Raw genomic sequence first — 22,636 nt, 5'->3', positions numbered from 1 at the left:
ACCTCCTCTATCCACTTCACACAAGCAGAAACGGCTCCAGTGGGCCAAACATTACATGAAGACTGATTTCAAAACTGTTTTGTTCATGGATGAGTGCCGTGCAGCGCTCGATGGTCCAGATGGATGGAGTGGAGGATGGCTGGTTGATGGACACCCCACGCAAACACGGCTACAGCGCCAACAAGGAGGAGGTGGAGTAATGTTTTGGGCTGGAATCATGGGGAGAGAGATTGTCGGCCCCTTTAGGATCCCTGAAGGCGCTAAAGATGAACTCCATAATGTATGTGGATTTTCTCAAACAGCACTTCCTGCCATGGTTCAAGAAGAAGAACCGTGTATTTCACAGCAAGATCATTTTTTTGCATGATAATGCACCATCTCATACTGCACATAAAACATCTGCATCTCTGGCTGATATGGGCATAAAAGGGGACAAACTTATGGTGTGACCCCCATGCTCCCCTGACCTCTACCCCATTCAGAACCTCTGGAGCATCATCAAAAGGAGTGTCTATGATGGCGGGAGGCAGTTCACATCTAAGCAACAGCTCTGGGAGGGTATTCTGTCCTCATGCAAAACAATTGAAGCAGAAACCATCCAAAACCTGACAAATTCAATGGACGAGAGAGTTCAGAAGCTCCTTTCGAACAAGGGGTCCTATGTGAAAATGTAACATCACCTAGAATAAAGTTTTGAGTTGAAAACTGTTTGATTTCAGTTTCTAATAACCTGCTAATGCTTATAATTTCAAAAATGACCATTTTTTTGGTGTTTATTAAAATGAAAAGGTTGATCGAAAAGTTTGGGGGATCTAAGAGTGTGGCAACCCAGTAGTCATGATTACTTCGAATTCTGACAATATGAGGGTCATGTTGCAGGTAGTGCAGCAAGAAGGCACTTATGTGTCTTGCGCATCTCGGAGCCCCAAAATTATTTTCCGGGCTAGATGCAGCTAAAAATTATTATTAATTTTAAATCTGGTGGAGCTTAGTATAGATGGCCTAATAGGATCAGTGCTGCACACTGCTACAAAGCCCAAATTATTTTCCAGTCAAGATACAGATAAACATGATTAGTAATTTTAAATCTGGTGGAACTTATTATAGATGGCCTAATAGAATCAGTGCTGCACACTGCTACAAAGCCCAAATTATTTTCCAGCCAAGATACAGATAAACATGATTAGTAATTTGAAAGCATAAAATGGTTGGTAGGGTGATTTTAACCAATCATCAAGCTTTTACTCTCCCCAGGATGACACAGGGGTAGAAAAGTCGTTTCGGATCCATGATTTGTTCATCTTTATGAACGTGAGTCTGTCTACATTATCAGTGGAGAGCCGCGTGCGCTTATCTGTCAGCACACCACCAGCAGCGCTGAACACACGTTCAGACAGAACGCTGGCTGCGGGGCATGACAAGATCTCCAAGGCGTAAGTGGCTAGCTCCGGCCATTTATCCAGATTGGAAGCCCAAAAAGAGCAAGGGTCCAGTGACACAGTCATGGCTTCAATGTTTACTTGGAGATACTCCTGTACCATCGTCTCTAGGCGTTGACTATGTGTCAGACTTCTTGTCTCCTGTGGCCTTGCAAAGGATGGGCTAAAAAAGTGGTGAAATGATTCCGCAAAATTGATGTTACCAGCAGATACTGTGGTTCTGTTACGGTTTGAGTGCTGAACACTTGACGGTCCCACGGTTGGCAAGTTGGAACTGTGAGATTCACTACGTGCACCACTGGTGTTTTGTGGAAAAGCACATGTAAGATTCTGCAACAGTCTCTGCTGATACTCCTGCATGCGTGCATCCCTTTCTATGGCAGGAATAATTTCTGCAAATTTACTTTTGTACCGGGGATCTAACAGTGTGGCAACCCAGTAGTCAGGATTATTTCTAATTCTCACAATTCGAGGGTCATGTTGCAGGTAGTGCAGCAAGAAGGCACTCATGTGTGTTGCGCATCCAGGAGCACCAAGTCCCTGTTGTGTTGGTGGCGAGGTAACAATCATGCTTCCTTCCTCTGTCCTCTCCCCCCAACCTCGCACAACAGAAATGTGATCAAGGTCTCCCTCATCTGATGAGTCTTCCATCAGTTCGTCCTCCACTTCTTCCTGGGCTCCTGCACCTTCCTCACTAGTTTGGCTGCTACCATGCGCCCTGGTAAAACCATCTCCCCCACCCTCACATGCCTGCCGCCTTGGTGCTGCCGACCGTCTGGACCTTGCAGATGTTAGCCCTTCCGCATACAACTCCTCCTCCTCTACTTCCTCCACCTCCTCTTGTGCCACCACCTGACTCCGAATTCTGTTTAACATGTGCTCCAGCATGTAAATCACCGGAATAGTCATGCTGATAATGGCATCGTCAGCACTAAACATCTTCGTCGCCATTTCAAAACTGTGCAGAAGGGTGCATAAGTCCCTGATCTGAGACCACTCCTCCAGCGTGATTTGCCCCACCTCTGGATCTCGTTGGCCCAGGCTATACGTCAGAACATATTGCACCAGGGCTTGTCGGTGCTGCCACAGTAGCTGCAACATGTGCAGAGTTGAATTCCACCGGGTAGGCACATCGCATTTTAGCCGGTGAAGTGGCAGGCCCAACGACTTCTGTAGAGATGTAAGTCGCTGAGCTGCGGGATGCGAACGGCGGAAGTGAGCACACAACGACCGTGCCCTCTGCAGAAGGCCATCTAGTCTGGGATAGTGGGCTAAAAATTGCTGGACAACCAGGTTCAACACGTGAGCCATACAAGGCACGTGTGTGACATTGCCCCGGCGAAGGGCCGCACCCAGGTTTGCAGCATTGTCGCACACGGCCTTCCCTGGCTTCAGGTCCAGTGGAGACAACCATTCATGAAATTGGTTCTCCAGAGCTGACCACAACTCCTCAGCTGTGTGACTCACATTTCCCAGACATTTCAAAGTAAAAACCGCCTGATGACGTTGAGCCCTACTGCCAGCATAGTAAGGAGGTGTGCAGGATCCCTTCTGCGCAGTTAGAAAGCTTGTGGCATGACCAGACAGGCTTTGGGTGCAGGTGGAAGACCGAGAGGAGGTTGAGGAGGCAGAAGCAGTGGAGGAACTTTGACATAAAGAGGATTGACGCACAACTCGTGGGGACGGCAAGACTTGGACAGCAGCCCCTTGTCCTGCTGTCACCATAGTTACCCAGTGCCCAGTCAGCGACATGTAACGCCCCTGTCCATGCCTACTCGTCCAAGTGTCTGTGGTGAAATGCACCCTGTCACACACAGAGTTTCTCAAAGAAGCGGTGATGTTGTGTGCGACATGCTGGTGGAGCGCAGGCACACCTTTCTTTGAGAAGTAGTGCCGACTGGGCATCTGGTACTGGGGCACTGCGACGGACATAATGTCTCGAAAATCCTCTGTGTCCACCAGGCGGAAAGGCAGCATTTCTGTAGCCAAGAGCTTGCAGATGGTGAAATTCAACCTCTTAGCTTTCTCATGGCTAGGAGGAAATGGTCTTTTACTTGTCCACATCTGAGGGACCGAGGGCTGGCTATTGTGCTTAGACGGGGTTGATAAGGGTGTCCCCGGCAAACTGCCGGTCTGTGAGGAAGATGCAGGCGGACATGTTAGGTTGCCTTGATCCAAAGGTGGTGCTATCGATGTCGGACAGCGCTCAACACCAGCTGGTGTTACCACCTCCAAAGAAAATGATGACCTGCCAATCACGCTGGCTGTTGCGGGTAAAGAGGTGGCAGGTCTGCGCCCCAAAACAGGTGTGACTGCTGTCCCCCCAGTCACAGAGGATAAAGAGGCCGCGGATGCACAAGATATGGCAGACGGTGGTTGGCCCGGCCGGCTAGCCCGCATTGTAGCACACTGAGCTTCCCACTGCAACTTATGCTTCATGTCCATGTGCCGGTTCATGCATGAAGTACTCAAACTATGTATTTTTTGGCATCTACTTAGCTTTTGCTGACAAATGTTACAGATAACACGAGTTGGGTCATCTTTATCGATCTGAAAAAATGGCCAGGCTATGCAAGGCTTAGCACCCATGCGACCTGAAGAGCCACCACGACTTGTGGTGAGAGGCAGAGTTGTGTTTGAGGATGCAGTTGTTGACGTGCTTCCAGTACTACGTCTCTGTCCAGGAAGGCGCAACCTGACCTCGTCGTCACTAGCATCTTCCTCCACCTCCTCTGCTGACCTCATCTCTTGGCTGACTGTGGGTTGACAGTAAGTGGGATCTCCAACCTCATCATCATCACCCTGTGCGTTATCACACCCGTCGTCCTCAGAGCCAACCTGTTCCTGCCCTGACAAAAAACTAAAGTTGTCGCTCCAATCAGGTATTTGAGTCTCATCATCGTCTTCCTCATTGTCTCTACCAACAGGAGTTACAGTTTGGGAATGAGGGTCTACATTATGGTCAGAACCTTCTGCGTCTGGTCCTGGATCCGACTCATAAAGATTCTGGGCATCAGTGCAGATCATTTCCTCGTCTGGATTCACAGATGCGCTGGAGTCGACCTCTGATTCCCAGGCTATAGTATGAGTAAACAGCTCTGCAGACTCAACCATCTGTTCTACCTCATACTCAGATGGGCAGCTGGAGATTTGGGAGCTGTGAGGAAGCAAGTGCGATTGGGGTGACACCTTTGAGGACTGGAGTATTTGTGATGTTGAAGTTGATGTGGAGGAGAGCACACTTAAAGGAGCACTTGATATCCGTTGAAGCACCTGCTGTTTTTGTGCCTCATCTGGAATTTGTAGCGATTGGCGTGGCCGTAAGAAAGGGATCTTATCACATTGTCCGCTAAAAGAAGTAGACATTTTAGTTTGGCTGGAAGATGGTCTTTCTTCTGCAGATGTTACTGTTGCTTTAACACCTACCCCACGGACACAACCTTTTTTCCCCTTCCCAAGACGCCTATTCCCCTTTCCACCAGCAGCAGGCCTTTTTCCACTCATTTTGGTGGTTAACTAATTCACAACACTGGAGTTGTTTGCACAAAAAAACAATGGATGGGAACCGAGCAGAGCTGAGTGGCCAAACTGTGGTATTAGGCCAAAACTATTGGCTGGGTTAGATGCAGAAAAAAATTATATTCAATTTGCAACCTGATGGAGGTCAGTATAGATGGACTAATAGAACAAGTCCCACACACAGCTAGAAGCCCAAATATTTTTTCAGAGGTAGATGCAGAAAAAAATTGTATTCAGTTTGCAACCTGATGGAGGTCAGTATAGATGGACTAATAGAACAAGTCCTACACACAGCTAGAAGGCCAAATATTTTTTCAGAGGTAGATGCAGAAAAAATATATATTCAGTTTGCAACCTGATGTAGGTCAGTATAGATGGACTAATAGAGAAAGTCCCACACACTGCTAGAAGGCCAAATATTTTTTCAGAGCTAGATGCAGACAAAAAATTATTTTTAATTTGCAACCTGATGGAGGTCAGTATAGATGGACTAATAGAGAAAGTCCCACACACTGCTAGAAGGCCAAATATTTTTTCAGAGCTAGATGCAGAAAAAAATTATATTCAGTTTGCAACCTGATGGAGGTCAGTATAGATGGACTAATAGAACAAGTCCCACACACAGCTAGAAGGCTAAATATTTTTTCAGAGCTAGATGCAGATAAAACTTATTTTTAATTTGCAACCTGATGTAGGTCAGTATAGATGGACTAATAGAGAAAGTCCCACACACTGCTAGAAGGCCAAATATTTTTTCAGAGCTGGATGCAGATATAAATTATTTTTAATTTGCAACCTGATGGAGGTCAGTATAGATGGACTAATAGAGAAAGTCCCACACACTGCTAGAAGGCCAAATATTTTTTCAGAGCTAGATGCAGAAAAAAATTATATTCAGTTTGCAACCTGATGGAGGTCAGTATAGATGGACTAATAGAACAAGTCCCACACACAGCTAGAAGCCCAAATATTTTTTCAGAGGTAGATGCAGAAAAAAATTATATTCAGTTTGCAACCTGATGGAGGTCTGTATAGATGGATTAATAGAACAAGTCCCACACACAGCTAGAAGCCCAATATTTTTTCAGAGGTAGATGCAGAAAAAAATATATTCAGTTTGCAACCTGATGGAGGTCATTATATATGGACTAATAGAGAAAGTCCCACACACTGCTAGAAGGCCAAATATTTTTTCAGAGCTAGATGCAGACAAAAAATTATTTTTAATTTGCAACCTGATGGAGGTCAGTATAGATGGACTAATAGAGAAAGTCCCACACACTGCTAGAAGGCCAAATATTTTTTCAGAGCTAGATGCAGAAAAAAATTATATTCAGTTTGCAACCTGATGGAGGTCAGTATAGATGGATTAATAGAGAAAGTCCCACACACTGCTAGAAGGCCAAATATTTTTTCAGAGCTAGATGCAGAAAAAAATTATATTCAGTTTGCAACCTGATGGAGGTCAGTATAGATGGACTAATAGAACAAGTCCCACACACAGCTAGAAGGCCAAATATTTTTTCAGAGGTAGATGCAGATAAAAATTATTTTTAATTTGCAGCCTGATGGAGGTCAGTATAGATGGACTAATAGAGAAAGTCCCACACACTGCTAGAAGGCCAAATATTTTTTCAGAGCTAGATGCAGACAAAAAATTATTTTGAATTTGCAGCGTGATGGAGGTCAGTATAGATGGACTAATAGAACAAGTCCCACACACAGCTAGAAGCCCAAATATTTTTTCAGAGGTAGATGCAGAAAAAAATTATATTCAGTTTGCAACCTGATGGAGGTCAGTATAGATGGACTAATAGAGAAAGTCCCACACACTGCTAGAAGGCCAAATATTTTTTCAGAGGTAGATGCAGAAAAAAATTATATTCAGTTTGCAACCTGATGGAGGTCTGTATAGATGGATTAATAGAACAAGTCCCACACACAGCTAGAAGCCCAAATATTTTTTCAGAGGTAGATGCAGAAAAAAATTATATTCAGTTTTCAACCTGATGGAGGTCTGTATAGATGGATTAATAGAACAAGTCCCACACACAGCTAGAAGCCCAATATTTTTTCAGAGGTAGATGCAGAAAAAAAATATATTCAGTTTGCAACCTGATGGAGGTCAGTATAGATGGACTAATAGAGAAAGTCCCACACACTGCTAGAAGGCCAAATATTTTTTCAGAGCTAGATGCAGACAAAAAATTATTTTTAATTTGCAACCTGATGGAGGTCAGTATAGATGGACTAATAGAGAAAGTCCCACACACTGCTAGAAGGCCAAATATTTTTTCAGAGCTAGATGCAGATATAAATTATTTTTAATTTGCAACCTGATGGAGTCCAGTATAGATGGACTAATAGAGAAAGTCCCACACACTGCTAGAAGGCCAAATATTTTTTCAGAGCTAGATGCAGAAAAAAATTATATTCAGTTTGCAACCTGATGGAGGTCAGTATAGATGGACTAATAGAACAAGTCCCACACACAGCTAGAAGCCCAAATATTTTTTCAGAGGTAGATGCAGAAAAAAATTATATTCAGTTTGCACCCTGATGGAGGTCTGTATAGATGGATTAATAGAACAAGTCCCACACACAGCTAGAAGCCCAATATTTTTTCAGAGGTAGATGCAGAAAAAGAATATATTCAGTTTGCAACCTGATGGAGGTCAGTATAGATGGACTAATAGAGAAAGTCCCACACACTGCTAGAAGGCCAAATATTTTTTCAGAGCTAGATGCAGACAAAAAATTATTTTTAATTTGCAACCTGATGGAGGTCAGTATAGATGGACTAATAGAGAAAGTCCCACACACTGCTAGAAGGCCAAATATTTTTTCAGAGCTAGATGCAGAAAAAAATTATATTCAGTTTGCAACCTGATGGAGGTCAGTATAGATGGACTAATAGAACAAGTCCCACACACAGCTAGAAGGCCAAATATTTTTTCAGAGGTAGATGCAGATAAAATTTATTTTTAATTTGCAGCCTGATGGAGGTCAGTATAGATGGACTAATAGAGAAAGTCCCACACACTGCTAGAAGGCCAAATATTTTTTCAGAGCTAGATGCAGACAAAAAATTATTTTGAATTTGCAGCGTGATGGAGGTCAGTATAGATGGACTAATAGAACAAGTCCCACACACTGCTAGAAGGCCAAATATTTTTTCAGAGCTAGATGCAGAAAAAAATTATATTCAGTTTGCAACCTGATGGAGGTCAGTATAGATGGACTAATAGAACAAGTCCCACACACTGCTAGAAGCCCAAATATTTTTTCAGAGCTAGATGCAGAAAAAAATTATATTCAATTTGCAACCTGATGGAGGTCAGTATAGATGGACTAATAGAATGATGCTATGCCCAAAAGATTTTACTTCACTAGGTGCAGTAAAAAAATTGGTATTCTATACACAGGTGGTATATCTTGCAACACAGATAGGCTACTCCACTGACTAACACACTCTGCAATAGGCCAAAAAGGATTAGCTTTGCTAGATTCAGCCAAATGCTGTGAAAAAAACTTGCACAGCACTGGCACAGACCTGCCTGGCAAAAACTGATAGGAACTGATGTAACCTAGTCCTGAAAAGGACTGCAATTACAATTAGTCTTTACTCCCACAATCTATCTATTTAAGAGCACAGACCTGCCTGATAAAAGTCATAGGAAATGCTGTAACCTAGTCCTTAAAAGGACTGCAATCACAACTATTCCCTACTCCCAAGCTATCTGTAGATTTGTGCGAAAATTGGCTTGAAATTAACAAGGTATAGCGCACACAGCAACAGCGGTGCCGTCTAACACGCAGCTGCAGCAGTGAGAAAATGGTGGCGACAGGGAAAATGGCTTGGTCTTATAGGGCAAGGACATGTGACATACACTGCCAATGACACATGCCCTTGCTTGTGTGAAAAAAAGCACTTCGCTCCGTGTGTGCGCTGCTGATAGGCTGACAGATTGCACCTCCCCACTGTAAATGCGGGAAAGAGAAAAAAAAATGGAGATCTTCATTGTTCCTGCAGAGATCCATCCCCTGCCCCTCCCCCCACCCCGCTGTACACTCAAACTGCGTATTAACATTAATTTTCATCATTACTGAGAAAAAATCCAGTTATGATTTTGGTGCACGAACAGTTATCGAACATAACCTCGAACAGCCGAATTTTTCTCAAATCGTTCGTGTTCACCGAACGGCTCGAACACCGCCCAAAACAGTTCGAATTTGAGATTGGCGAACAGTTCGAGTCGAACAACGCTCATCTCTACACACGACCATGCCTTGCTGTATGTTCAGCGGTGAGAGCCACAGATCAAGCTGCTGTGTTACAGCTTTCAACAACTATGCAGCGCTGGGCGGTTTGTCAATTAAGCATTAAGCATGTTATCTTCAGCACAGCCTGTTGCTGTTGGGCCAAGGCAGTGCTGCAGTGCTGTCAGCTTGTGACTGATGTGGTCATTTCGGAGATGGAGGAGGAGGTGCATGAGCTGAACAATGTGATTACATTGAGGTTAAATTGGTGATGCTGTTTTTTATACTAAAGAAAGATCCTATTGTTATGTTTTTTTATGTTATTTTTTATGACAAATGCATTCACCGGGAAATGTCATTTTAACATTTTACAACCTCATCTGGCAATGTGGTGTCATCAGACACATCCTGTTTTATTTATGATGGAGGGACTCTGAAAGTCATAAAGCCTATTTTTATAGGGACATCAGACGGCCCTTACTATTCTTAAAAGGCCAGCAGTCGGCCCTAGCTATTGTTAGAGAGCCATCAGAGGGCTATGCTTTGTTGTTCCCATTATTAACAAGTGGGTCTCCTATACTGTTATTGCGCATCCAGTGACTGCAAGGGTTGTCAAAAATTTGGACGCAACCTAATACCCCTTTGAAGAGACATAGAGGAGGGTCTCAGTAAAAAAAATGTTCCCATTATAAAGGAGCGGGTCTTCTATAGTGGTAATGACCATGCTGTGACTGCAAGGGTGGCCAAAATTTTTGAAAAAAAACACTAACAATTTAAAGACACAAAGAGCATGGCCACAGTAACAAGGTACGACATGTTCCCGTTAGAAAGGAGAGGGTCTGCTATACAGTTATAGGGTATGCAGTGAATCCAACGGCTGACAAATTTTAGGAAAAACCCCACTAAGAATTTAAGGACACACAGAGCAGGGCCACAGTAACAAGGTACGACATGTTCCCATTAGAAAGTAGAGGGTCTGCTATACAGTTATAGGGTATGCAGTGAATCCAACAGCTGACAAATTTTAATGAAAAACCCCAATAAGAATTTAAAGACACACAGAGCAGGGCCACAGTAACAAGGTACGACATGCTCCCATTAGAAAGGACAGGGTCTGCTATACAGTTATAGGGTATGCAGTGAGTCCAACGGCTGACCAATTTTAGGAAAAAACCCACTAAGAATTTAAAGACACATAGAGCAGGGCCACAGTAACGACAAATTCCCATTAGAAATGATAGGGTCGGCTATACTGTTATAGGGTATGCAGTGAGTCCAACGGCTGACAGATTTTAGGAAAATCCCCACTAAGAATTTAAAGACACACAGAGCAGGGCCACAGTAACAAGATATGACATGTTCCCATTAGAAAGGAGAGGGTCTGCTATACAGTTATAGGGTATGCAGTGAGTCCAACGGCTGACCAAGTTTAGGAAAAAACCCACTAAGAATTTAAAGACACATAGACCAGGCCACAGTAATGACAAATTCCCATTAGAAAGGAGAGAGTCTCCCATAGTGTTGGACTATGCAGTGACTGCAAGGGCTGCCAAAAATTTGGAGGCACTTCAATGGCCCTTGGAAGAGACGTGGAGGAGCGCATCATAAAAAAATGTTACTATTAGAAAGGAGCGGGCCTCCTATACTTGTAATGCCATGCACTAAGTGTATGGGCTGACAAACATTTACTCCTGGGGGGTATACATGAACATACTGTATAAAAATTTTTTTTTACAGGCATCATAAAAATGTAGCGCCCCGAGGGCTCGGCCGCTACAGGGGTATTGCACCTCTGCCAGAGGTGTGATATTCCACTCCCGGGTAAGGATGGAGTATGGACCAGGGTTCAGTTAGCTGCATACAGCACACTCACCCCATTTCCGAGGGACAGCTCAACGGTGCTCCCATTAGACAGAAATGCAGGCACGACAGACCATGTCCCTGGCTGGAGTGGGGAGGGGGTAGGAATACCCAGTGATGTAGGAGCAAATAGAGGTTGGTTCCTGAGCGTAGATAGGAGCCCATTGTTTGCTGGTCACCTGGGCTCATGTTCTAGAGGGAGGTATAAAAGGTGGGCACCATCTTAGAACAGTGTTCAGTCAGAGAGAAGAAGTGACAGAGTGGGGGCCTTGGTTGTCGAACGAAGTGTGCCCTCTGCCTCCAGCGTTTTCAGATGGGAATTTTTTTAATAGTTCCGCAACAAGGGCCTTCTGGTACTGCCTCATTTTTGTACACCTGTCCGCCTCAGGAATAAGAGATATAAAGTTCTCCTTGTAGAGTGGGTCTAGAAGTATCACCAACCAGAAATCACATAAAATTTTGAGAATGCGAGGGTCATGGGAAAGGCAGCATAACATAAACTCAGCCATGCGTGCCAGACTACTAATAGGCAAGACTTCCGTGTCCTCACCAAGAGGATGACTGACCATGCTCTCCTCCTCCTCCTCTCTGTCCTCTGGCCATACACGCTGAACAGACGGTATGACAGATGTGCAGATAGCACCGTCTATAGTGCATGAAACTAGTTCCTGTCCTTCCTCCTCCTCCTCTTCCTCATTGTCACCCAATCCACGTTGGGATGAGATGAGGCTTGGCTGTGTGTAATCACCCTGTATGGTTAATTGCTCCATCTTATCGTGCTCCGCCTGCAACGCATCATCTTTGATTGTGAGCAGATAGCGTTTCAGAAGACAGAGAAGCGGGATGGTGACGCTAATTATGGCGTCATCGCCGCTCACCATCTTGGTGGAGTCCTCAAAGTTTTGGAGGATGGTACATATGTCTGACATCCACGTCCACTACTGAGGTCTTATGTGTGGAGTCTGAACTGAATACCGATAGCCTTTTTGATGCTGGTACTCAACAACTGCCCTCTTCTGCTCACAAGTCCTTCCCAACATCTGCAATGTAGAGTTCCAACGTGTGGGGACATCACACACCAGTATGTGAGCCAGAAGCTGCAAACGCTGCTGAAACACTGCAAGGGCGGCGGAAGCTGTAGCTGACTTTCTAAAATGGGCACACAGGCGGCATACTTTAACAAGCAGATCCGGCAGCTCCGGGTAGGATTTGAGTAACCGCTGAACCACGAGGTTAAGCACATGGGCCAGGCATGGTACGTGTGTGAGCTCGCCTGCCTCAGAGCCGCCACCAGGTTCCGGCCATTGTCACACACGACCATGCCTGGCTGTAGGTTCAGCGGTTTGAGCAACAGATCTGCCTGCTCTTTCAGAGCTGTCCATAACTCTTCAGCATTGTGTGTTTTTTCACCTAAGCATATTAGCTTCAGCACAGCCTGTTGCCGCTTGGCCAAGGCAGTGCTGCAGTGCTTCCAGCTTGTGACTGATGTGGTCATTTCGGAGATGGAGGCTGAGGAGGAGGCTGAGGAGCATGAGGTTCAGGAGCTGTAGACCGTGGGGGCAACCCTGATTGACCTAGGGCCTGCAATCCTTGGCGTCGGGAGGACGTGTTCCGTCCCAAGGTCCGACTGGGTCCCGGCTTCCACTATGTTAACCCAGTGCGCCATCAGCGAGCTGTACCATCCCTGCCCACAAGCACTTGTCCACGTGTCCGTGGTTAGGTGGACTTTACCGGTAACTGCGTTGTTGAGGGCACGGCTAATGTTTTGGGACACGTGCTTGTGTAATGTGGGGACGGCACACTGGGAGAAATAGTGGCGGCTGGGGACAGAGTACCGAGGGACGGCCGCCGCCATCAGGTTGCGGAATGCTTCTGTCTCCACAAGCCTAAAAGGCAACATTTCGAGCCAAGCAGTCGTGAATTGTGAGAATTTAGTAGTGTGGCCTGTGGGACGTTGGCTGCATATTTGCGCTTGCATTCCAAGGACTGGAGTATGAACAACTGAACGCTGCGCTGGGACAAGGACATGGACGTGCTTCCTGATGCTGCTACCTAAGAGTGTACAATGACAGGTGCAGGGCAGGAGGCATCTTTGCATGCACTATGGACAGGGGATTGACTTGCATGCACAACAGCAGAAGAAGCAATGGTGCCACCTGTAGACACTGTTCCTGGACCCTGGTGTTCGGCCCACAAAGTCGAGTGCTTTGCTGCCATGTGCCTGATCATGCTGGTGGTGGTCAGGCTGGTCGTTTTGCCACCCCTGCTGATGCTGGTCTGGCTCGTGATGCAAATGGCCTTTTTGGAGTTATCGGCAGAGTCTTTAAAAAACAACCAGACTCGGGAAGACCTAACAGTTGTAGTGGCAACTTCCTTCGTGTTGGTGTTACGGGAAACGGTAGCCTGCCTTCTGTCTGCGGCCACCACACTGCTTCTTCCTGCCTGTTGGGGTGCTCTGCCTCCCTCCCCCTGTGTGCTGCTGTCCTTGCTCTGCATGTCCTCCTGCCAGGTTGGGTCAGTTACTATATCATCCACCACCTTGTCTCCCACTTCTGCACCCTGGTACTATTCCTGACTTTCTGCCAATTGTGTCTCATCATCGTCCACCTCTTGTGACAGTTTCCCACCGTCGCCTTCGTGTGACCGTGGCTGCTCAAATATTTGGGCATCGCTACACGTGATCTCCTCTTGCCCCGCTTCAAGTGGACTGGGCGAGAGGCCCGAATCTATAAATGGAAAAGTGAACAGCTCTTCAGATTGTCCAAGTGTGGGATCAGTTGTCTCTGGGTTCTCGGCATGGTGGGAGGAAGGAGGATCAGGGTGAGGAATATGAGGTCCAGACTCATGGCTACTGAGACTTGACCGTGTGGAAGACAGGGTGGTGGTGGTGGTGGCTAAGTGACTGGAAGCATTATCCGCTATCCAACCAACAACCTTTTGACACTGATCTGGGTTCAATAGTGGTGTGCTGCGGTCCCCTAGAAATTGGGACAGGAAGGTCAGGCGAGAAGATGTGGGTGTTTGTTGTGGCACAATTTCGGCTTGCCCACGGCCTCTGCATGCACCATTACCATCACGTCCAGTTCCCCGTCCCTTGCCACGTGCCTTGCCCATTTTAAATGGAGGATAGTATCTTCCACGCTCACTACAAATGACTGAGTTTGAAGCGAAGTTATATGTGATCGGTGTGATGGAGAAAACAGAGTTTTAAATACCTGGCCTGTAGGTAAGTAGTGTGAACAGCAAACTGCTGTGAATTGCTTCACTGACACACTGAAAAAATGGAGGCCAGAAATGGCAGTATTTTCTGACAACGTATATGTGATCCGTGTGACGGAGAAAACACAGTTTTAAATAGCTGGATTTCTAGCGCTCTAATATGGAAAGGACCTGGCTGTATTCTGCAGTACCAACAAGCAAATGGCGCAGAAAAACGGTGTTCTCTGGATTGTTTTATAAGCAAATAATGAGGATTAAGTTCCAAAGAAAAGTATTCCTGGCCCCTGAGACCTGGGCCTTTGTATAGAAATATCTAACAGCAGCAGAAGGCAGAATTGGAATGGAGCCTCTTGTGCTATATGCACTGCAGTCTGCTATATACACTGCCTGCCTGCCTATATACACTGCCTGCCTGATATCTCTGCAGATGGATTAGTCCTCAGAAGGACTGTTTGTTGAGATGGATATGTGTAATGTGCGGTTTTTCTCACTACACTACCTAATGCACGATCAAATCTCTCCCTAACGCAGCAGCAGCTCTCCCTACACTGTCTGATCCGGAGTGACTGTGATGAGCATGGCGGCGCCAGGTCAGATATAGACCTGATGACGCTGTGCGGCCAGCCAATCACTGTAATGCCCACAACCAACATGGCTATGGCATTACAGTGCATGGCAGGCAATTCCTGCATGTTCATTGGCTCTGTAAAGAGCGCCAAACATGCAGGGAGTGGACCCGACTTCCCGCCCGACCAACCCGGAAATACTCTGTGAGCGCAGAGCATCTCGAGCAGTGAGATACTCAGGCGAGCACCGAGCAGTAGCGAGCATGCTCGCTCATCACTAGTTGTCATTAAGATTTAAAAAGAGAAAACACAGAAATGTGACAGTAAATGGCTTCACCCAACCAATAACCATGAGTGGAGAAAAAGTGTTTTTGTTATCATTCATTTTCTCTGAAACAAGGCCAAGAAAGGAAAAATTCTGCCGGGGTATGTAAACTTTTGAGCAGAACTGTATATGCGCCAGCCCCAGTGTCTCCTATTCTATATACTCCAGCCCCAGTGTCTCCTATTCTATATACTCCAGCTTCTTCTGTGATGTATATGCTCTAGCCCCAATGTATCCTGTGATGAATATACGCCAGCCCCAGTGTCTCCTATTCTATATACTCCAGCTCCAGTGTCTTCTGTGACGTAGCTAATGTAGCCCTAATGTCTCTTATGCAGAGGCGTCGCATGATAAAGCAGTGGGACACAAGCTCCCTGCCCTATCACTATCTCTTTCATATGGCACAGATCGCCATAGGCCTGCGGTTAACGAGATGTCAGCATACTCACGCAGGTGGGGCAGTGGGACCATCATAGTATATACAGGTGCATCTCACTAAATTAGAATATCTTCAAAAAGTTAATTTATTCCAGTTCTTCAATACTGTTTCAGTATGCTCCACAATCATGAGGAAGACTGCTGACTTGACAGATGTCCAGAAGGCAGTCATTGACACACTCCACAAGGTCCTAGAGTTCCAATTTTCATTTGGAAATCAAGGTCCCAGAGTCTGGAGGAAGAGTGGAGAGTCCACAATCCAAGCTGCTTCAGGTCTAGTGTGAAGGCTCCACAATCAGTGATGGTTTGGGGGGCCATGTCATCTGCTGGTGTAGGTCCACTGTGTTTTATCAAGACCAAAGCCAGCACAGCCGGCTACCAGGACATTTTACAGCACTTCATGCTTCCCTCTGCCGACAAGCTTTTTGGAGATGGAAATGTCATTCTCCAGCAGGACTTGGCCCCTGTCCACACGGCCAAAAGTACCAATACCTGCTTGATTGGCAGCAAACTCGCCTGACCTTAACCCCATAGAGAATCTATTATAGAGAATCTATGGGGTATTGTCAAGAGGAAGATGAGAGACACCAGACCCAACAATGCAGATGAGCTGAAAGACAGCGTTTTGTATTGAAGAACTGAAATATATTAACTTTCTGATGATATTCTAATTTGCTGAGATGCACCTGTATATGGAGCAGTGGGACCATCATGCTATATATATGGAGGAGTGGGGGCATCATACTAAATATAGAGCAGTGTGTGTGTGTCACCCCAGGCCTGGATGCCACAAACAATAATCTGTTTCTGAAAGCAGGAGGGAGGTCCCCTGGTTAGGGACAATTAGCGTACAGCACCTTCTGTCCCAGGCCAGCAGGGGGAGCTGGCTGCCCCTATAAAAGCTGGAACTGGGGGCAGGGTTAGAGAAAACTGGATGATCTAGCTCAGGAGTGAGACTAGTCCCAGAGAAGGAGGGACAGTTCAGCTGTAGCTGAGGAGCCCATGAGGCAGAGGAGAAACTGTAAGCCAGGGACAGAGGCGACGAGAGCCGGTCCTGGCAGAGAACCAATCTACCGGACATTGGGGTCTGAGGCTGTCAGGGTTACAAGCCCAGCAGCAGAGAACCAACCTGCGAGGGATTTCAGGTCCCTTGGCCTAAGAAGCCTGGAGGCTCCGCCACACAGAGGGACCAGTACATCGAGGAGCAAGCAACAGGTATCCAAGGCCTGAGTCGCAAGCCATACAGGAGAGAAGTACACGGCCAGCTCAGGGACGTGGGCTATTACACCACGAAAAGGGGGATAGTCAGAAAGAGCATAGAGAGAACGGTAGGCCTACACACTCACCCTGACCAGTGGGGCTCGCCCGAATGTTCTCAGACACCCAGGCCCATTCCTAACCGGTACTGTTGGGTCATTAATAATATCTACAATAAAGACCCTGAACTGTTTGAAGCGGACTCTGAACTCTTACTATTGCGGCCTGCACTATCACCCCCAACATCCACCTACACTGCCCTGAGGCTACACTCTTCCCGTGGGGAGTTATCCTACCCCTGTGCTGCACACCAACACCAGCCTCAGCGGTCTGCCTTGCAGCGGCGGTTATCTCCAACCGCAATCCACGGGTGGCGTAGTCGGACATTCAAAACACTGATAAATAGACTGCCACCATTTGGTCTGACCACCCTGAGCCACGGGATCGGGTTGCCACTACTACCCCCATCAGCACCGTACACTAGAAGGCCCGGTTCTGGGTACCCCACGGCCCAGGGGGCGAGTCAGCTTTGGCGTAGTTGGCAGAATTGTGACCAACCCGCCACAAACGGGTATTGCGTGCCTGGAAAAGACTCTATACATATCTGAGTGAAGTTTCCCGCCATTCGGGGCCATTTCCCGCCAATCGGAGCCGTTTCCCGCCATCGGGCGCCATCTTCGGGACGCCGCACGGGAAGAAGAGGGGCGTGGACGTCCAAAAACGCGCTAGACCTGAAGCCCCGCCCTACGCTGAGATGCTGCTCAAGGTCCTGGAAGGAGATCCAGCGGATGCCGACGTCATCACCGAGCAACGCAAGGTCCTCGCCCAGAGCATCGCGAGCGGAGCCGCAGCCTACAGAAGAGGATCGCCAGAAGGTAGGCCACGGTTAACTAGGGGGGAGGAAGATGTCGGACGCGGAGGGACCCTCTACCACCAGCGTAGCCGCTGCAGCTGTGATGCCGTTTTCCATGCCCTATATCCATAGGCGGATTATAATGAGGGCAGTCCGGGCGACCGCCCAGGGCCCCGAGCCTGCAGGGGGCCCGCGACTCCAGGCGGGGTGTCTAATGCCGGATTGCCCTCGTTATATGTGCGGGCCGCCGCGGCACATAGCGGTAGCACTGGCGGGAGGGGGGGGCCCGGACCGCTCCCCCAGCAGCGGCCGCCGCTACTTCTTCATCGGCCGGGCCAGCACTGCAGCAGTTAACTTCCCTGTGCTGGCCCGGCCGCGTCACTGCTAGGAGACATGGCCCTGTGCGCGGCTGTGTCTCCAAGCTGTGACGTCACGCAGTGCGCCCCGGCTTGCAGTGCTGCACCGGAAAAGAGAGAGAGCAGGCAGGAGGAATTGAGCCGGGGGATGGTGAGTGTGTCTGTGTGTGGGCAGGTGTGTGTGTGTGTTTGTGGGCAGGTGTCTGTGGGGGCAGGTGTCTGTGTGGGCAGGTGTGTGTGTGTGTGTATATGTGTGTGTGTGTATATGTGTGTGTGTCTGTGTGGGCAGGTGTGTGTGTGTATATGTGTGTGTGTGTGTGTGTATATGTGTGTGTGTGTGTGTGGGCAGGTGTCTGTGTGGGCAGGTGTGGGTGAGTGTGTGGGCAGGTGTGTGTGTGTTGGCAGGTGTGTGTGTGGGCAGGTGTGTGTATATGGGTGTGTGTGTGTGTTTGTGGGCAGGTGTCTGTGTGGGCAGATGTGTGTGTGGGCAGGTGTGTGTGTGTGTGTGGGCAGGTGTGTGTGTGTGTGGGGGCAGGTGTGTGTGTGTGTGGGCAGGTGTGTGTGTGTGTGGGCAAGTGTTTGTGTGTGTGTGTGGGCAGGTGTGTATGTGTGTGGGCAGGTGTGTGTGTGTGTGTGGGCAGGTGTGTTTGTGTGTGGGCAGGTGTGCGTGTGTGTGGGCAGGTGTGTGTGTGTGTGTGTAGGCAGGTGTGTGTGTGTCTGTGTGGGCAGGTGTGTGTCTGTGTGGGCAGGTGTGTGTGAGTGTATATGTGTGTGTGTGTGTGTGTGTGGGCAGGTTAGAAAGTCTTGCCCTGTTGAACACTACACCTGACTTGAGGCCACCACCTCTTGGTTGTCCAATGTTCTTGCTTCTCTAGGGCTCTTCTCAGATATTCATTATACCAGCTCGACAGAATACCAAGGTTAGGGTGGGTTACCGCGAGCCCTGGTGGTGGTCATAACTGCGGCCACGCAGGGGCAATACTCCATAACAACAATCCCCTGAGGTGGTGTAGGATGTAAGGACCTATTCACACTACATTCAGCGCTGCATTCAGGTCTTTACACAAGGCTTACAACTGAATCCCTGAAATTCAGGATTGTGCTGTCTGAAATGAGACATCTGAAAGCAGAGAAAATGGAGCCTAAAGATTCAGACTTTAGCCTCGGTTTGCCTTTGTTCAAATCAATGGCTATGTCAAGGCACATCTGAATGCCATTTTTCAGGGATTTAGATAGAAGCCTGGAAAGAGGAGATGAATGCATTGCAAAATTCAGTGTGAATAGGCCCTTATATCTGGAGTCTTGATATTGATGCCACAAGCATTTTACTTGTTTTTAACTTAAAAAAAAATATACACACACATTATACACACACACACACTATACATACACACACACAAATGTGTGTGTGGGCAGGTGTGTGTGTGTGGGCAGGTGTGTATGTGTGTGGGCAGGTGTGTGTGTGATGTCTGTCTGTTTGTGTGTGTGTGTGTGTGTGTGTGTGGGCAGATGTCATTGTGTGATGTCTGTTTGTATGTATTTTTGTGTTTCAAATGTGTTTATGCGTGTCTGTATATGTTTGTGTGTGTGTATGACTGCATGCGGCCTCCTGCTGAGTATAGTTGGCGCCGTGCAGCCTCCTGATGTCTCTGGGGGGGCTCCGCGCGGCCTCCTGCTGTGTATAGATGGCTACGTGCAGCTCCCCGCTGTGTATAGATGGCTACGTGCGCCCCCCGCTGTGTATAGATGGCTACGTGCTTCCCCCCGCTGAGTATAGATGTCGCCGTGCGGCCTCCTGCTGTGTATAGATCGCCAAGTGCGGTCTCCCGCTAAGTATAGATGGCGCTGTGCGGCCTCCTGCTGTCTCTGGGGGGAGCGCCGTGTGGCATCTATACTCAGCGGGAGGCCGCACGTAGCCATCTATACACGTATACTCAGCAGGAGGCCGCACGTAGCCATCTATATGGTGCCATCTATACACAGCGGGAGGCCGCACGGCGCCATCTATAAACAGCGGGAGGCCGCACGGCGCCATCTATACACAGCGGGAGTCTCAGTGCTTTGCAAGAGCAGTCAATAAATTCTGCTTGACTAATTCTGAGCACCATAAAGTCTGGTTCGCTTCTAACCTGCTGTCTTCATTTTCAGCTTGCTGAATTCTAACTCATTTACTGTCATTCGAGACGATGCCTTTGCTGGTCTCTTTCACCTTGAATACCTGTAAGTGCTCCACTTAATGTCATATTTTTGATTCTGTTCTTCTTCATCTTTTGGCATGTGCAATTGTATGAGCAAGTATTCATATGAATTTATGACCTACTTAAACCTTTGAGGACCTTAAATTTTATTCAATCAAATTTTTTTCCAGTTTAAAACTATGGGACATATATGTGCCTTGGTCCTCAAAGGGTTTTTAAAGGGGCTGCAAACATAAATACGAAAAAAATAATTCAATTAGTGCTTTTTGTGTTCATTTAATTTTTATTTGAAGTCCATTTTTTTATATACCTTGAAATTAAACCCTACCCCATGGAATGAAGCCCTACCTACATGACATCTGAGAGCTACATGGATCCCGCTTGTGAGGTGCCTGTCCGTCACTACTATTCAGTTTTAGGGTCCACTCACTAAGCCATATATTCGCTCATGCAAGAGAATAGGGCTAATTATGCTAATGACACTGGGCTCAAACTCTGTCAGAGCTTCACCTGAGTGTGATCCGATTCTCTCGCAGCACAGATATGGAGAAGATGGAGAACTTAATTTCTCCATCTTCTCCATAGTCTCTGTGAGTGTTCATCGGACTGCACTTGGATGACATCCGAGTGCAGTCCAATGTTTTACGTCACCCACAGACTTGTATGGGTGCACATGGTCCGAATATCGAATGAGATTATTTTCTCATGCCAATAATCGCACTGTCCCATAGTATAACATAGGGCCGAGTCCTATCCGATAAAACATCACATAGCATTCGGCCGTGTTATACGACAGTGTGAGCGAGCCCTTAGAGTCAAGGAATATTTACATGTAGATGATGATATTACTCTCCAAGTGTATATTTTTTTAGGCGAGTTCATAGCAAATGCTTTGCATTTTTGACATGTGATCAACTAAAGAACAAGAAAGATTTAGGACCTCCCCTATAGAGAAACGGAAAATAGTTTGGAGGACTTGCATGTCCTTTTTTATTTATTATGAGAAAATCATAAAAGATCCCGTTTTTTAACCATGCTGTGACTTTCTGCTGAGGGAGAGGGAGAGAGCTGCCCTATTCAGAGTCTGTAATAAGACCTGCTGACAAAAGTGTTGAAGATACAGTCTAATGTGAATTAACAATGAAAAAAAGTTAATTTAACAAATGGCTTGTATTTTTTTTAATACAAACTTTTTTGTCTTTACAGCTCCTTTAAAGGGAATCTGTCATCAGGTTTTTGCCACCTAATCTGAGAGCAGCATAATGTAGGGTTAGAGGCACTGATTCCAGTAATGTGTCACTTACTGGGCTGCTTAGTGTTGTTTTGATAAAATCATTGATTTGTCAGCAGGTAATTATCACTAGATGACTAGTAAGTTCTGTAGGACCCCACCCCCATCACTGATCAGTAGATTTCTGTGTACACTGAGCATGGGCAGAAAGCTGCCAATCAGTGGTGTGGGTGGGGCTATACAGAGCGCAGCATTCAGAGAGCTGCTAGATCTGCAGCAGATAAAACGGTGATTTTCTCAAAATGACAACAAGCAGCTGAAAAAGTGACACATCGCTGGAATCAGGGTATCTGCCCCAATATTGTGCTGCTCTCAGATGAGGCAGCACAATTAATATTATGCCAAATTAATTTCCCGTGAACTATCACATGATCTATCACAGGGGATCATGTGATATGTCACGTGATAAATCAGGTGTGTGGAGGGGGCCCGCGCCTTCTAAACTGCCCGAGGCCCTTGCTACTCTTAATCCACCCCTGCCTATATCCCCGGAGCGGCCTGGCTGCCCCAGTATGCCGGCGAGTCGCATACCTTGGGCGACTTTAAAGAAAGGCTGTATAGACTGTTCAAAGTTTATCCCCTGACAGAAGAACAGAAAGTAAGCATACTGATAGGGCAGTTAACTGGTGCGGCCCAGCGGGAGGTAAAGTCTTGGACAGCTGAGGAGAAAAGGACTGTAAGGGGGGTTCTGACCCGTCTACGGGACACCTTTGATACCCGTACCTCAGCAGAAATCAAAATGCGGTTCTATGGATGTAAGCAGCGAGCTCAAGATAGCATCCGAGATTATGCCCTAAATTTACAGGAAGCCTTGGGGGCAATTAAGCAAGCTGACCCTGGCAGCGTGCAGGATACAGATAAACTATTGACTGACCAGTTCATAGAAGGTCTGCTGTCCAGCGCCCACAGAACCCAGCTGCGCCTCATGGCCCTACAGAACCCGATTTGACTTTTGCACAGTTCAAAGATAGGGCCATCCAGGTGCTCCGAGAACCTGCACCGGGTGGCGCTGTAGCTTCCCGGCGCCCTGCCATCCCTTACCACCAGGGGGCGGC

Source organism: Phyllobates terribilis, unplaced genomic scaffold, assembly GCF_046119375.1.
Source record: "Phyllobates terribilis strain yellow unplaced genomic scaffold, ASM4611937v1 Scaffold_17__1_contigs__length_24005725, whole genome shotgun sequence".
NCBI classification, from domain to species: domain Eukaryota; kingdom Metazoa; phylum Chordata; class Amphibia; order Anura; family Dendrobatidae; genus Phyllobates; species Phyllobates terribilis.
This window is presented reverse-complemented; position numbering follows the sequence as displayed.